We start from the raw sequence: 14414 nt of genomic DNA, 5'->3' as shown, positions 1-14414 counted from the left end.
ATCTATCCATGGATGTCGTAAAAGAAGACTCAACTAATGGACTGAACGGACAATGGGTAGCAGCCTTCACTGAGTATTATACCAGCATAATGCGACCAAAATGTAGTAGTGGTAGGACATATCGTAAGCCCAGGTTTCTCTGAAGCGGTTGGTGGTAGCGATCTGGTGGTAGGATGTCTTGTGAGTCCGCACGGGTAGGTACCACCAACCCGCCTATTTCTGCCGTGAAGCAGCAATGCGTTTCGGTTTGAAGGGAGGGGCAGCCAGTATACTGTTAAATCTGAGACCTAAGAACTCATCTCAAGGTGGGTGGCGGAATTTACGTTTTAGATGTCTATGGTAACCACTTAACATCAGGTGGGTCGCGAGTTTCGTCCACCCTGCAAAGCAACAAAACAAATATCGATAAAGTAATAAAAATCGATTTTATATGCCGAGATAATGAAAATCAACCGCTCTGTACTGCCCTTAACACGAGTTTAACGCCTAATTAAAAACGAGAGTTTATTATCGATTAACCGATAGTGAAAGGTCACGTAACATCGATTTTATTGTTGCAAAGTTCGTTGAACCGTATGCTTTGTAATTATTACATGTTCCAATAATAACATGACCCCGAGGCGTATGTATTAAAATAACATAAGTATTTAACAAATCAAATGAAAGTTGCGAAGGTTTGCTGTCTTTCGAAGATCTGATTTAATCAGTTTCTTGGAATTGTATTTGAATTTTTGTTGTTGTATAAATTCAATTTGCATATTGTTTTTGTTTACAATTACACTACAGATGTCTGATGGCATGCATGGTTCGAAGAAAAAAATTGAAGTTTTTCATCTTAAAGATAATTTTTTATTTATTTATTAGATGGGTGGACGAGCTCACAGCCCACCTGGTGTTAAGTGGTTACTGGAGTCCATAAACATCTATAATGTAAATGCGCCACCCACCTTGAGATATAAGTTCTAAGGTCTCAGTATAGTTACAACGGCCACCCCAACCATCAAACCGAAACGCATTACTGCTTCACGGCAGAAATAGGCGGGTTGGTGGTACCTATCCGTGCGGACTCACAAGAGGTCCTACCACCAGTGATTGCGCAAATTATAATTTTGCGGGTTTGATTTTTATTACACGACGTTGTTCCTTCACCGTGGAAGTCAATCGTGAACATTTGTTAAGTACGTATTTCATCAGAAAAATTGGTACCCGCCTGCGGGATTCGAACACCGGTGCATCGCTCGATACGAATGCAACGGACGTCTTATCCTTTAGGCCACGACGACTTCGATAAATGTGATAATTTTAAAATAAAATAGTGATAACTTTGCCAATACATTAGTTTTTTTACTTTGCTTTGAAAAGTAAACCACTAAAATATTGTTTAAACGTTCGTTTGGGACGACAAATAAATAAACCAACAAGAATCGTTGGCAGCTTCTTGCTTACGTCTTTATTAGTAATCAAAGTTAAATCTTCAATGAATCTTAAACAATAATCGGTCCGTGAAAGGATTATGGCTTTGACCAAACACAGAACGAACGTAGGATGCTTATATCTCAAACGTTCTTCGTCACGATATTCCCGCCTACACATTTAAATGAAAGTTAATCGAATTTCGCAAAATACGTTGTAGATTTCCGTGTTTAGTTCGATATAAATAAGTGGGCGATCTTCGAGGACAAAATATGACGAACTTATTTTGTACTAGCGACCCGCCCTCGCTTCGCTTCGGAAACATTAAAACACACATGAAACCAACAAAAAAAAAATAAAAAAAGTAGCCTATGTTCATCAGGGACAATGTCGGCTTCTAATGGAAAAAGAATTTTTCAAATCGGTCCAGTAGTTTCGGAGCCTATTCGAAACAAACAAACAAACAAATCTTTCCTCTTTATAATATTAGTATAGATATAGACTATGCGTGTTTGGTCACATCGATATATTTATCTATTTGTCTTTTGTTTCATGCTTTTCTGTTCGTTAATTTCATCGGAAAAGTATACAAAGATAAAATAAGAAAATATTAAACATCGCAACGTGTGTTTTACGAGCGAGAAATGCGACATAATATTGAAAATTGTCGAGGTTCATCACACACGCTTTTCCAGCGGATCGTTATTGAGCGCACACACAAAACTATGAGTTTTATCGATAACTTTAAAATGTTAAATAAACGTATTCTGAAACTCGTGGTAACGCCACGATCGCAAATGTATATCTCATCTGACAATACATTTTAGGTTCGAAAACGAAAGTCCACTTTCCCTCTCAACGTTATTTGGCGAAGTATTAGTTTTCTATCGTTAATTATTCCAGATTAACAATGTTTAATGCTTCTATTTTTTTCTGCGGCAGATCTGGTCGTGCCTTTTTGCGTAATCAAAGGCTACCGGCGCCCATAGACAGAGGGTTCGTTCGTCTATCAACGGTCATAAAACCCATCCAAATTGAGCCACAAATTGCCGTGTCAGTTCTTACGACTGAAAGTGGAATTAATTGGTTTTCTTCAAAAACTTTACTTATTGACCGCTGTTGAAATAATGGTAGATGTTTAATGTCTCAATAATTCACTTTCTTCATGATCAATTCAACGAATAAAATAACAATACGGATGTGTAATTTTTTTTTAGTTATTAAAATTACTCTTTGAGAAAACGCTTTGCAAAATGACTTGAGTATAATTAAAATAGATTGCAGTGCATTCATTAACAGTTATTGATGAATATGAATTTTGACTTTAATTAATTAAATATTTGCGTGATTTTTTTTCATTTTTTATATTCCACTATGATGGGAAAGTGTTTTTTTTTTGCAATACAACATGGCAGATTAGTATCCAACCTACCTGAGGTCACCAATACTCAGACAAAAGTAATACCAAGGGCAAATCCCGAGCCCCTGCCTGATACTCTCCTCAAAATTCGATTCAACAAGGAAATGTCATCTGTTCGTACGTGTCAATAACATAATGATCCATTGGGATCGCGAAAAACGCGAAAAGCGTTCACATGTGCTAAAAATTGGTATGTTCAAATGAAGTACTCTGAGCAAATTTGATCTCCATTCCACCATTGCATAATTAGCAACGGAAGCAAATTTCAATCTTGTTACAATTAACAAGTTTTTAGCACATGTGAACGCTTTTCGCGATCCATACAATGTTTAGTAAATTTCAAAATGCATCACCGATTATACTCTTGACTCCTTGTTTTCGGTATGCATCCTGATATTCTTCCTAGCGATTAATGACCTCGAAAACTGTAATGTATTTCAAATTTCCGGAATAATATAAGAATAATAAAAAAATTGAGATTAACCCGTAAAAATAGTTTTCACAAATTTAAAGGTAAACCTAATTTATTTACAAAATATATATAATTATATATTTCAAGTTAGTCATAGTTTATTTATATTAACCTCATCGTATTTTTCTTTCAATCTTGAGAAAGATTGAAAAAAAGAGACTGAATCATAAGAATTAAAATATAACAAAAACAAGTATCACTGTTTTTTTAAAAAAAAAAAAAAATACTATATACACGTACATGACTAATTAAAAAAAATATATAGTTTTAATTAATGACTACACGACACCCGAAAACTGAAGAAAATTCCGTCCTGATATTGTTTATTATAAAGCACTCTAACTGTGTGAAGGCATCAAATCTATATATTAATACGTGAAGCAAAAACTTTGTATCCCTTTTTACGAAAATTGCACGGACGGAGGAGTATGAAAGTTTCCACACTTATAGAGAATATAGAGAAGAAGTGCACAATGCTAATGTTTTTTTTAAATAATGCATAAAAGATACATTAAATCAATAATGAAAACATTACACACACCACATACCGTGTATTTGACGCACACACGCATGCATACTATTTATTGTCAAACTTTTGTTCTTGGCGTCTGTTGTCAAATTGAGAATAGATTAAATATTGTTTGTCTTTGTTAAATTTTTTATTGTGTAGTCTTGACGAAATTTGTGATTATAGAAGTATGAAAGACATTCATAATAGTGTACAAACTTACAATTCCAATTAATTATAGTCGAATTTCGACTACTGCGGGGCCACTAGTTTCATTAAAACGGTGAAACTTAATTCATACTCTTACAGATTTATATCACGTAGTTCTCATCACACAGCAATCTGTATTTACGTTACGTTTTTAATACAAAATTTAAATGTTACACAATAATTGAATGAAGTAGACGAAAAAAATGAATTGAGTTAATGAAATCTTTTTTTATTTTGTTTGAGATAGTTTACTTATTTTGTTTTTTTTATTTTGCATTTGATAATAAGTAGTTATGAAAAATGAGCTTTTAATGTGCGAATAAAGAACGGTTACGGTACAAATTACTGTAATGTGAAGTTAAAAGTTTTTAAACAAAGTTATTTTGTTGCTCTTTGATTGCCATGTTTTTCCAAAAGATCTCTTGTTGAACATGCCACAGGGAATTCAATTTTAATAAGTCTAAAGTGGTCATTATGACGAATGGTAAAATCGACGATGCGCGTTTGGGATGGTATGGACATGTGATGAGACGAAATGAAAATGAGGTTGGTAAGAAAATGTTAACTATGAATGTGGAAGGATATAGAGGAAGAGGTAGACCTAAGAAGAAATGGATGGATTGCGTGAAAGACGATATGGGTAAGAGGGGAGTGAGCGAAGAAATGGTATATGATAGAAGAGTATGGAAGGAGAAAATATGTTGCGGCGACCTCAGGTAACTGGGAGAAGGGCAGGATAATGATGATGATGGTAAAATCGACGAAAATTAACAAAAGGGAAACAGACCAAAGCTGAGTTCCTATAATTTCCTATCCTTTATTCGTTTTATTGATAGCGCTCTAAATTTAATTAAAAAACCCATTAAAAATTAACCAACCGAAAACACATATGAAACAAAAGGTTATTGAACTCTTTGCACCAGTAATGATAATTCCCGCTAACTTATGTCTTAGCGGATACTTTTTTTTGTCAAAAGTTTCTTGAACTATGATTTAATGCAGCAATGATAAAACGTTAAAACTGTGACGGCCTACAGTTAAAAGTAAATTAAATAATATTATATGAAAACGAGTAAAGACAAAAGGCGGTGTAGCGTGTAATTATCTTAACAGTATCACTTATCTATTTGAGGTGCTTCGCGTTTTATTTTAACGAAATTGCCATAAAGCTCTGCTTCGGAAAAAATTTCAAAGTATTCTTAGATACGATTTGATACACCAATCTATATTTCTAGAAATCTGAAGCACAAGGAGAACTAGATCGGAAGTTCTTGGAAGAATGGCTTAGTTGCTTTTTGGGTACGTTTTTTGTTTTGCGTGTAATATTTCTAAACTTTACTAATCAGATCGATTAAGAGACTCTTTGCTACATCGGATCAAGGGACTGAAAAAAATATTGTAATCCCTGGATACCTCTTTTAGATTCCAAGAGCATAGATCTATTTTGTGACATGATCTAACCAGCAGTATATTGGCCGCCCGACCGGATGTTTTCCAAATCGAGGAGATGTACTTACCATCTTCAGACTGAAATTTTAAGTTAATTAAAAAAGTAAATCTTCTTCTTATTATATCTTATTATATATTACATATTATTGTAATCCCTTATTATCAATCGTTAATCATCTTATTATGTAGTTTAAGGAACAGAATAATTGTTTTTTTTTATATGAAGAAATAATTAAAAAAATAAAAAATAAAATAAAAACGAGCAAATACTCGCCGTATCAATTCCAGTTTGTCTTACGACATGGCGACTACAGTTTATTTATATATTTAGTAAGTCTATTTATCCATAGGGAAGTAATAGTTATGTTAATAAACCTGAAACAAGCACACGGATGTTTTAGCACATAATTGATTATATAACGAGAGGCATAACAGTTTGCGGTAACGGCTGAATTGAGTCTGTGACGGATAATTCACGCACCGATACAGTACGATGTCATTTAAAACTATTGTCTGTTTACTGACGGTTATTTACTCTGTGTTCGTCTACGGAGTACCGATTCTGAACTGTCCTATCCTCTATTTGCTTTTCTCTTCATTAATTTGCTGATAGTTCTTGTGTAACGGTGTGCGTAATGTGTTTATTTAATGCATCAGATGGTTGAATAACTTGACGGTACACTGCGCGGAAATCATCCTTGTAGCCAGGATGGATCATCGTATTGTATTGATTGATTTGACCGCTTGGACTTGTACTAAACCTACATAATAATATATGCCTGCTTTAGTATCGCTAAAGTTTTATGCGATGGATTTGGTTAAATTAAATACTACATACTAAAAAGTTGGGTGTGTTTATATACAAATCGTGTTTCTTATTAAATAAATCACTGTTATAGATATGGAAGTAAGTTGAAAAACTTAATCCGGCTGTTAGCGTCAGTGGTGGTGACCATATTATATCAAAGGCCATGCCTTCCACCTCGACGCCTTCGATAAATGTGTCAATCTTTTAATACGCTTTTATTAGCTTCAGACGTATGTAAGTTTGTATGTATGTTTGTAACGGAATCTTTGAACATGATTTTGACCCCCTTCAAAACGTCGGATTAACTCGAAATTTGGTATACTTATTAAGGACCGATGACAATTCAATATTTAAAAAAAAATTAAATTCAACTAAAAAATGAAAAATAAATAAAAGTTTAAAGAAACTAACAAAATACGGTTTTATAGAAAATCCAACTAAAAAATAGAAAATGAATTTAATTAAAAGTAGTGTAAGAAAAAATGATTTTATTGTAAAAAAGCGTGGGGTGCTTTTCAGGATATTATCAAAATGACCCTTTTACTCATATCTGTTCATAAAATATTTATAACTACTGATACCATGCACCCCACGCTTTATTTTCTATTTTTTAGTTGGATTTTCTATAAAAGCGTATTTTGTTAGTTTTTTTAAACTATTATTTATTTATTATAGGTTTAGTTACTATTGAGATAACGATATCTTTTTTGGAGAACATAATGTTATTTCTCCGATTGTGTACGTCCGATCGATTATTGACCGAAGGATTCAAAGTTTCGTATCGGGAAGCGACATCAACAGTTATTCGACTTTCGTCCACTCCATCACATTAGCATACGGCTTTCTATTTCCGCGAGGTGGCGCTGAACTCGTTGTTGCGCAATGCCACCCGCTGTCGTGGAAACTTGCTGTCGGGAATTACCTTTTCTGCGCTTCTATCTAATGCCCATTGTTCTGGGCAATCATCGTGTCATGTTACAGTACACGGGAAATTAAATTTCTATGGCGCGCGGCATTGAAAAGTAAACCGTTTTGTTGGGTAACAAAATTGTAAATAAGAATTGGTATAGCGGGGTTTTTGAATTATATATTTTATGCGAGTATTAATGTACATGGTACAACGTAATGAATAAATCAGTACTTTAAAAATTTTTGAAGTGAAAACTTCTTTAGAATCGTTGTGATTTCAAACCGGATGCAACGGAAAAAACGACAGGTAAGAGACACAAATACAAAAATGTGTAGGATGAAGCCAGCAAAGAATGAGACAGAAATATACATACTATTTAATACAGCGCCATCTGTGAGATTTTTTAATACTAACGTGTGTATGGAAGCTCTTGTAGTGAATTTTAATTTAGGATTATACGTGAAATTAAAATATCAATTCACAGAGGGCGCTACCTTACAATTATTTACTAATGACAAAATTTTACATATACTTAAGACGTTTAGGATAATTGTATTTTAATTTTGGAAGGTTTCACTTCTACCACGTGTGAATTGCATACATTTTATTTTATTTTTTTATATAACGAACCATGACGGTACTAATACAATTTTCCGTGCAGATTTTTCCTTTTTTATATTAATACTTATTCAATATTCACTCTATCGCTTTCGTCTCATAGAAACGAAAATCAGATGCGAAATCAGAACATAATAAGTATTTAATAGAGCTCAAAGTCACCGCTTGAATGGGATTTCTCATCTTAAAACATAATGTTACGCGCTGGGATTTGGGATAAATAAAACTTCCACCAAAGTACAAATTACAACTCTATTAAACATTTAAAACACTTACAGGACACTTTATACTTCGTATTTCACTTCTTTCGCTTCGCTTCAGGTGATCCGTGCGCTGTTTTGGCTTCGAGTATAACCGATTACTAATGTTCGTGTCTACGACGACGTACAACATCTCTACAATTATGGAGAATATTCCCGGCGAAACCAGTCGTTTCAATATTATTATGTATTTCCGCTATCTGATAACAGACGGCGTTACACTTCTCGAGCGTTCTCGATATTACTAGTTATTTTGATATTATTTTCTGCTATTCGCAGATGGCGTTACTCATAACGTAACAATAATATAAAATTCTCAATTGTACTGTACGTCTTTTTATTCCTTCTAATAGAAATGTATGATTCAATGTATCGTGAAGGTGTTTTTAACAAACAAGTCTAGAATTGATTGATTGAATTCCATTGCGTAGTATTTTTAAGATAAGCTTGCATATACTTAAACAACAAGTTCGGAACAACAACATTTGGATCCTCTGTCTACCGAGCAACATCACCGGCTCTGTAAAAAAAAATTCCCTTTGGCGTTCACCCTCCTAACGCGCAACACATGAGTCATTAGTAAATGGTAATGTATAGGACGTAATTTTTTTAAATTTTTCACTTCGTTATTACAGGCTTCGCTACTGCCTTCATTTTCGGCCAGAACTAACACCCTGTATATGCAGTTGTCTCTCGCGTGACAATCTAAAGCTTTCAAGTCAGCATCGGACACTTAGGTTGCATAAAATTTTGCTGGCGGGGTCTAGTGCTCAAAAAAATATGCCGTCTACGGTACTAAGCAAATCGTTATGATCATCATCAGCCCACAGAGGTCCACTGCTGGGCATAGGCCTTCCCCAAGGTCCTACACAATTACCGTTCTAGCTCAATTCGTATCTAGCGGAGGTTTACTAATGTTTACCGGAGTTAGTATTTGCCAGCTCATAGACAGTAATATTGTCAATGTTCATGTGTTGGAATGTTGCCCAATCGGACGCATCATATGCTACTCGACACTTGTTTACGAATTTTATTGCCTTTAAATTGATTAGATTGCTTGTTGTATTAAATATGGCTGTTGTTTAGTATACAGGATGTTGTGAAATAATTCGAATTCACTAGATGTCCACTAAGCACTTATTATCAGGTGGGAGGTGTGGTCATCATCATTATCATCATTCTCCTGCCCTTCTCCCAGTCATCTGGGGTCGGCGCAACATGTTTTCTCCTTCCAAACTCCTCTATCATATACCATTTCTTCGCTCACTCCCCTCTTACACATAATATCGTCTTTCACGCAATCCATCCATTTCTTCTTAGGTCTACTTCTTTCTCTATCATCAACCAGAGTGTTAAGTATCACACTCATACTTAGTACTCTGGTTGTGTGAGGTCAAAAAAAAACAAGTATAAAATATTTCGTACGTCCTGTACACAGAGTACCAGGCAATCATAATATTGGGGAGGCGACAAATCAATTCAATTAGCCAACGATGTCCTACTGCGGTCGTTTGACGCAGACCGTGAACGCAATTGCATTAGCCGAATTGAGAACGACTGGGATTCTCATCAATTATATTATAACGGGACTAGAAATGTTCGCTTCCATTTCGTCTGATTCCTGGTCGTACAATTTGCTGGTTTTGTCATGTATACATATTTTATAGGAACAATTAGTTTAATGTACTTGACTTGAGTTAGAGCCACATTTGCTTATCGAGATTCTTTCTCAAAAGCTTTTGTAAAATCTCGAATCTACCGTATTCAATGCAAAATAAAATTTTCTAAATTAACTTATTTGTCCAATAAAATATTCTTAAGAATACTATACAGTCACGCCGCCATTGATTGCGCTGGGATACTTTCCTAATTTCTATCACGGAAATTTTAACTTTAAATTTTAACTTTAGTTAAGTTTAACTCCAACTGCTTAAAGAATAACAACATGTATGTGTAGTATAAATAAAATAATACAATACGTGTTTTAAAGTTTAGGTAGGTAATCATAAAACGGAACTGTATCTTTGACGATACTGGTTCCGGTTTTCGGCTATATTAGGACGTTAAAAAGATAAAAACGGATTCCTTCAGCTTAGAAACAGGATCAGAAGATGGCAAACAAACCATTTCCTGAACAATATTTGAACAAACGTATCTAACGTTAGACGTTGTTACTATTGTTGAATTAGGATGCAGCAATTTAATATTGTTACTCTGGTAAGAGTAACGCCATCTATCGTCGAATAGTCGAACGAATATCGATGATCTAGTAACACCTAGAACGCTCGAGAAGTACAGCGACATCTATTGTCAGATAGCGGAAACACAATACTAGATATGTGAGGGATATTCTCGATAACTCTAGGGATGTGGTATTGGCTATAAAAGCGTTGCAGAGATGGCACGCAGACAGTCAGTGATCTCGGAACTACTCGAAACGAAACAGCGAACGGATCACCTGAAGCGAAGCGGAAGAAGCGAATTGAGAGTTTTAAAGTATTTGTTGAGTGTTTAAAGTGTTCTAAGTGTTGAATACAGTTTTAAGTTGTACTCCGGTAGAATTTTTATTTATCCCGAGCCCCAGCGCGTAATAATATAACTATATATAGATTCAGATGGAGAGACGAGATCAAGACTCATTTGATGCTAAGCCGTTACTAAATCTCATGAAAATACTATTATATTTCATAATATAAAATATTTCCCGACCTATTCAAATACTAAATATAGAATAATGATTTTCTCCTGTGTTAACATCAACGGAAAAATACACACAAGATTTGAACAGTAAAACCTGGGAAAGCTAAGGTTTATCTCTGTGGTTTGCTCATCCAATATTCAAATAAGGACAAATAACATCTTAATCGGCAATGACCACGAAAAATCATTTCTGTGATTGTATTTAAAACAACGAAAATTATAAAATAAATACAATAAGCTCGAGATTAAATCGTAAGGGTGGTATATATTATTAAGTACTAGCTGTACCCGTCCGCTTTGCTGGGTATTTAAAATTAACATTATTATTTCTCACCCCCACAAAGATTCTCATCATTAACGCCCCCGCAACTGGTGTAGGGAGTCCAACACTCATATAAATATTAGCCTATCCATTAAGTTCATGTATTTTCTACATGGATACCAAGTTTCAAGTCAATCGGACGCATGATTCAGTAGTTATAACGGAACATCCGTAAAAACCACTGTAGATTTATATATTAGTATAGATTAAGATTTACGAAAACCGAAGAATAAATTTAGCTATGTAGTTAATTTCGAATTCGTTATTTACGTTCAAACGTTTATTTGTATTCTGATATATTAACCCCGGTTGATATTGGAACTTTCTCCGCTCCGTATAAGGGTCACTCAGACCCGATGTTTCCTTGTATGACGGTGCCCGATTGAACTCAGCTTAACGAGAGCAAAGGTTTATCACGGCGGTCATCGTTTCGTTTCGCTGAATTAGATTTTACATTCTTGTATCGACTTCCACACCCTCTTGGTTGAGTATTATTTTTATCATCGTATTACTTGCTTCGGCAGTACATATACTAAAATTGGAACGATATAGAGAAGATTAGCATGGCCCCTGCGCAAGGATGACACGCAAAATCGTGAAGCGTTCCACATTTTTATTAAGCGGTAGGCAGTGGCTTGGCTCTGCCCTTGGCATTGCTGAAGTCCATGGGCGACGGTAACCTTTCACCATCAGGTGGGCCGTATGCTCGTCTGCCTACAAGGGCAATAAAAAATAAATTAAAATTACAATGCAGTCGGAAATATAATTAATATAAAGATGGTACAATAAATGTTGTGTGTCCAAAATATATTCGAGCTTGGTGGGACTTTTTATAGTCAATGAAGGTAGACGCTTTCTACGGTTGTTTCACTATAAGAATTACTTTGATACCCTGTTTGAATTAATTGTGCATGGGTAAAACGAATTCAGGAATTCGATACCACAGTTTTATGGAATGAGTAAAAAATACTGTACTCAACAGATGAAAAACGCTGTGTTCAACAGAATACACTACGGACTAATTCAGCCATGTCATATGTAGTTATTCCATGTATTGTTATCGCTCTAAATGGTCAAAGAATATTTGGCTAGCAAAAGCATAGATATAAAAACATTTATGTTGTTACTCGTTTTGAGACTAGGTCTAGTCTAGTCTAGGTAAAATCTCAATTGTTTTGCGTAATCCAAATCTCTAAATCGGTATAGTACCTACCCATACGGGTTGATAATAAGTCCTAACAGCGGCAAAAGATTACAAGAGTTTAGTTGAACTCCGAGGTTTGGTGCAATAATTTCTCAGGATACTGACTCGACTTTGTAACATCTACATTTATTACCTATAAAGAATCAATAACATATGATTCTACATTGGAAACAAAGATGAAGAAATGGCAAACGCATGAATACTAATCTGTACTCAACGGCTGTAGTAAAATCACAATTAATTCAGCGGCACGCGTCAATTAAGTGGATCAAAACAAAACATGTGCATTGTTGAACACGCACGGCTCTTTCGGTATCAATAGCGAAGAGTTGACTGGGATGGTGTTCACGAAGATAGGTTCAAGACGAAAACGGAAATTTTTAATTTTCTTGGCTACGACAAAATTAACGATTTTATCGGTTTATGCATCTTCGTGAATAAGGCCATATGATTACCATAGCTACCTTTATTTAGTTTTTAATATTAAATATTTCCGTATTTTAGATGTGGTTTTGAACCACCGTGACATTTCAATCGACACAACATAATATTATCCCTGTTTTGAGGGGTGAGAGGCCATTTGATTTTTAATTTTGGTTTTAAAACTCCCTCGATTTAATAAAACAATATATGGAGGTGAGTATTACAGTTAGACATATACATATTAACAATATTTTTCGCTCGTGGACCACGGGAATGTCAGCTCAGAAGCCTCTATTCCTAGCCTATTCCTAGCCTATTTTCCTGATAATGTGTAAGCAAACTTCCATGACACTCCGTTAATTAGTTAAAATTAAAAATTGTCACGGTCCATAGCACTGCGAAATTACCGATTAATGGATCTTAAAATATTATTAGAATTTATTAAAAAACAAATATTCCTGTATGTGGAAATTGGTTAGTTTTTGAATGATACAGTCCAATTCATAGTTGAATGGAGAATGCGTGCGTTGCGTTCACCCGGTGCCCTCGTTGTCCATCGCATTGTCACCGACTCTTATTGAATTGTTAGAATACTATGTACGTGAATACTATGAACGAGTGAGTTTTTTTTTCTCCGACATCTATCATATTGGAAATGAAAGCGGTTTCATTCCGATAGATTGATTGAGCTGTGGCCTCAATAAAATGATAAACATGTCAGCAAAGTTGTTGTGCTTCAGAGTTTGTCTTCTCAATAGTCTTTATATCACATGAATCAACGAAATCGAAGGTATTAAAAAATACGTTATAACAATACTTTTACGGGCTAATATCACGCTTATTATTTTCTATTAACTTGTTTGGAATTTCGAATAATCTGCAGTTTTCGTGGTCATGGACACGACTAAGCCGTAAAACTAGTTCTGATCAAGAATACGACTGGTGAAAACTGAAAAAAATACAAAAATACGACCAGTATAATTGCAGTGTAGACACGAAAATACAACATCTAATAATGATGCTTGAAATTACGTTTTGGGACATACTTAAAATCATAGAAGTAAACGAGAAGGTCCTCCACCTCCCCGAATTCCTCGCAAGAGACTACGCCTTGAAAAAGGCGCGCGAAGCACTTGCCCCGCAGAACGACTACCGACTAAACCCCATCGAGCTCCACCACACCGGCTACACCAGACATACGGTACCGCAGTGCGCGCCGAAAGTCTGCCTTCGCCGGTACCCGTCCTGATGATAAGACGGGATTTCATCTCCGGGAAAATCCCGAAGGACGTCATTTCGGGAGATACACCGTGGGCGGCGCACAGGAGCCACCTTGCACCGCCCCACCACCGGACCGACAGTCGAGTACCGGGCGCCCCCGCACCCGCCACCTGATAGTCCCTACGGGGGCTGAGTGGGAGCTTCACGCCCGCGCCGGCCATCCCGCCTTCTGCGCTGAGGTGCTGAAGAGGGATCCCACTCCCTTTCACGCTCCTCAGCCTCACGGGACGCCATCGCCAGGTCACAAAACCTGGCCATGGCCTCCCACGAGCCCTGATCCTCTAACATGCGGGCGACGACAGCCCGCAGGGAGAGGTTACTCCCCAGCACCGCGACGAGATCTCGCCGCGAGTGCTCCCAACGCGGGCACGTTTCGAGCGCGTGCTGCGCGTCATCGTCCGGGTGCCCGCACTGGT

General features: G+C 36.1%; 1 protein-coding gene and 1 non-coding gene across 7 annotated transcripts in view; both read left to right on the top strand.

Annotated features, from left to right (window-relative positions):
* Positions 1 to 14414, top strand: part of LOC101738498 (protein spire) — a 212417-nt gene that overhangs the window by 106984 nt on the left and 91019 nt on the right. The gene's annotated exons all lie outside the window — the stretch shown is intronic.
* On the top strand, positions 11596 to 11705 carry LOC119628490 (U6 spliceosomal RNA). The gene has a single exon (XR_005244654.1). It is a non-coding gene; the product is annotated as a U6 spliceosomal RNA (small nuclear RNA).

This window comes from Bombyx mori, chromosome 4 (assembly GCF_030269925.1).
Source record: "Bombyx mori chromosome 4, ASM3026992v2".
NCBI lineage: Eukaryota > Metazoa > Arthropoda > Insecta > Lepidoptera > Bombycidae > Bombyx > Bombyx mori.
Note: the sequence above shows the minus strand (reverse complement) of the source record. Positions and strands in the feature narration are given on the sequence as shown.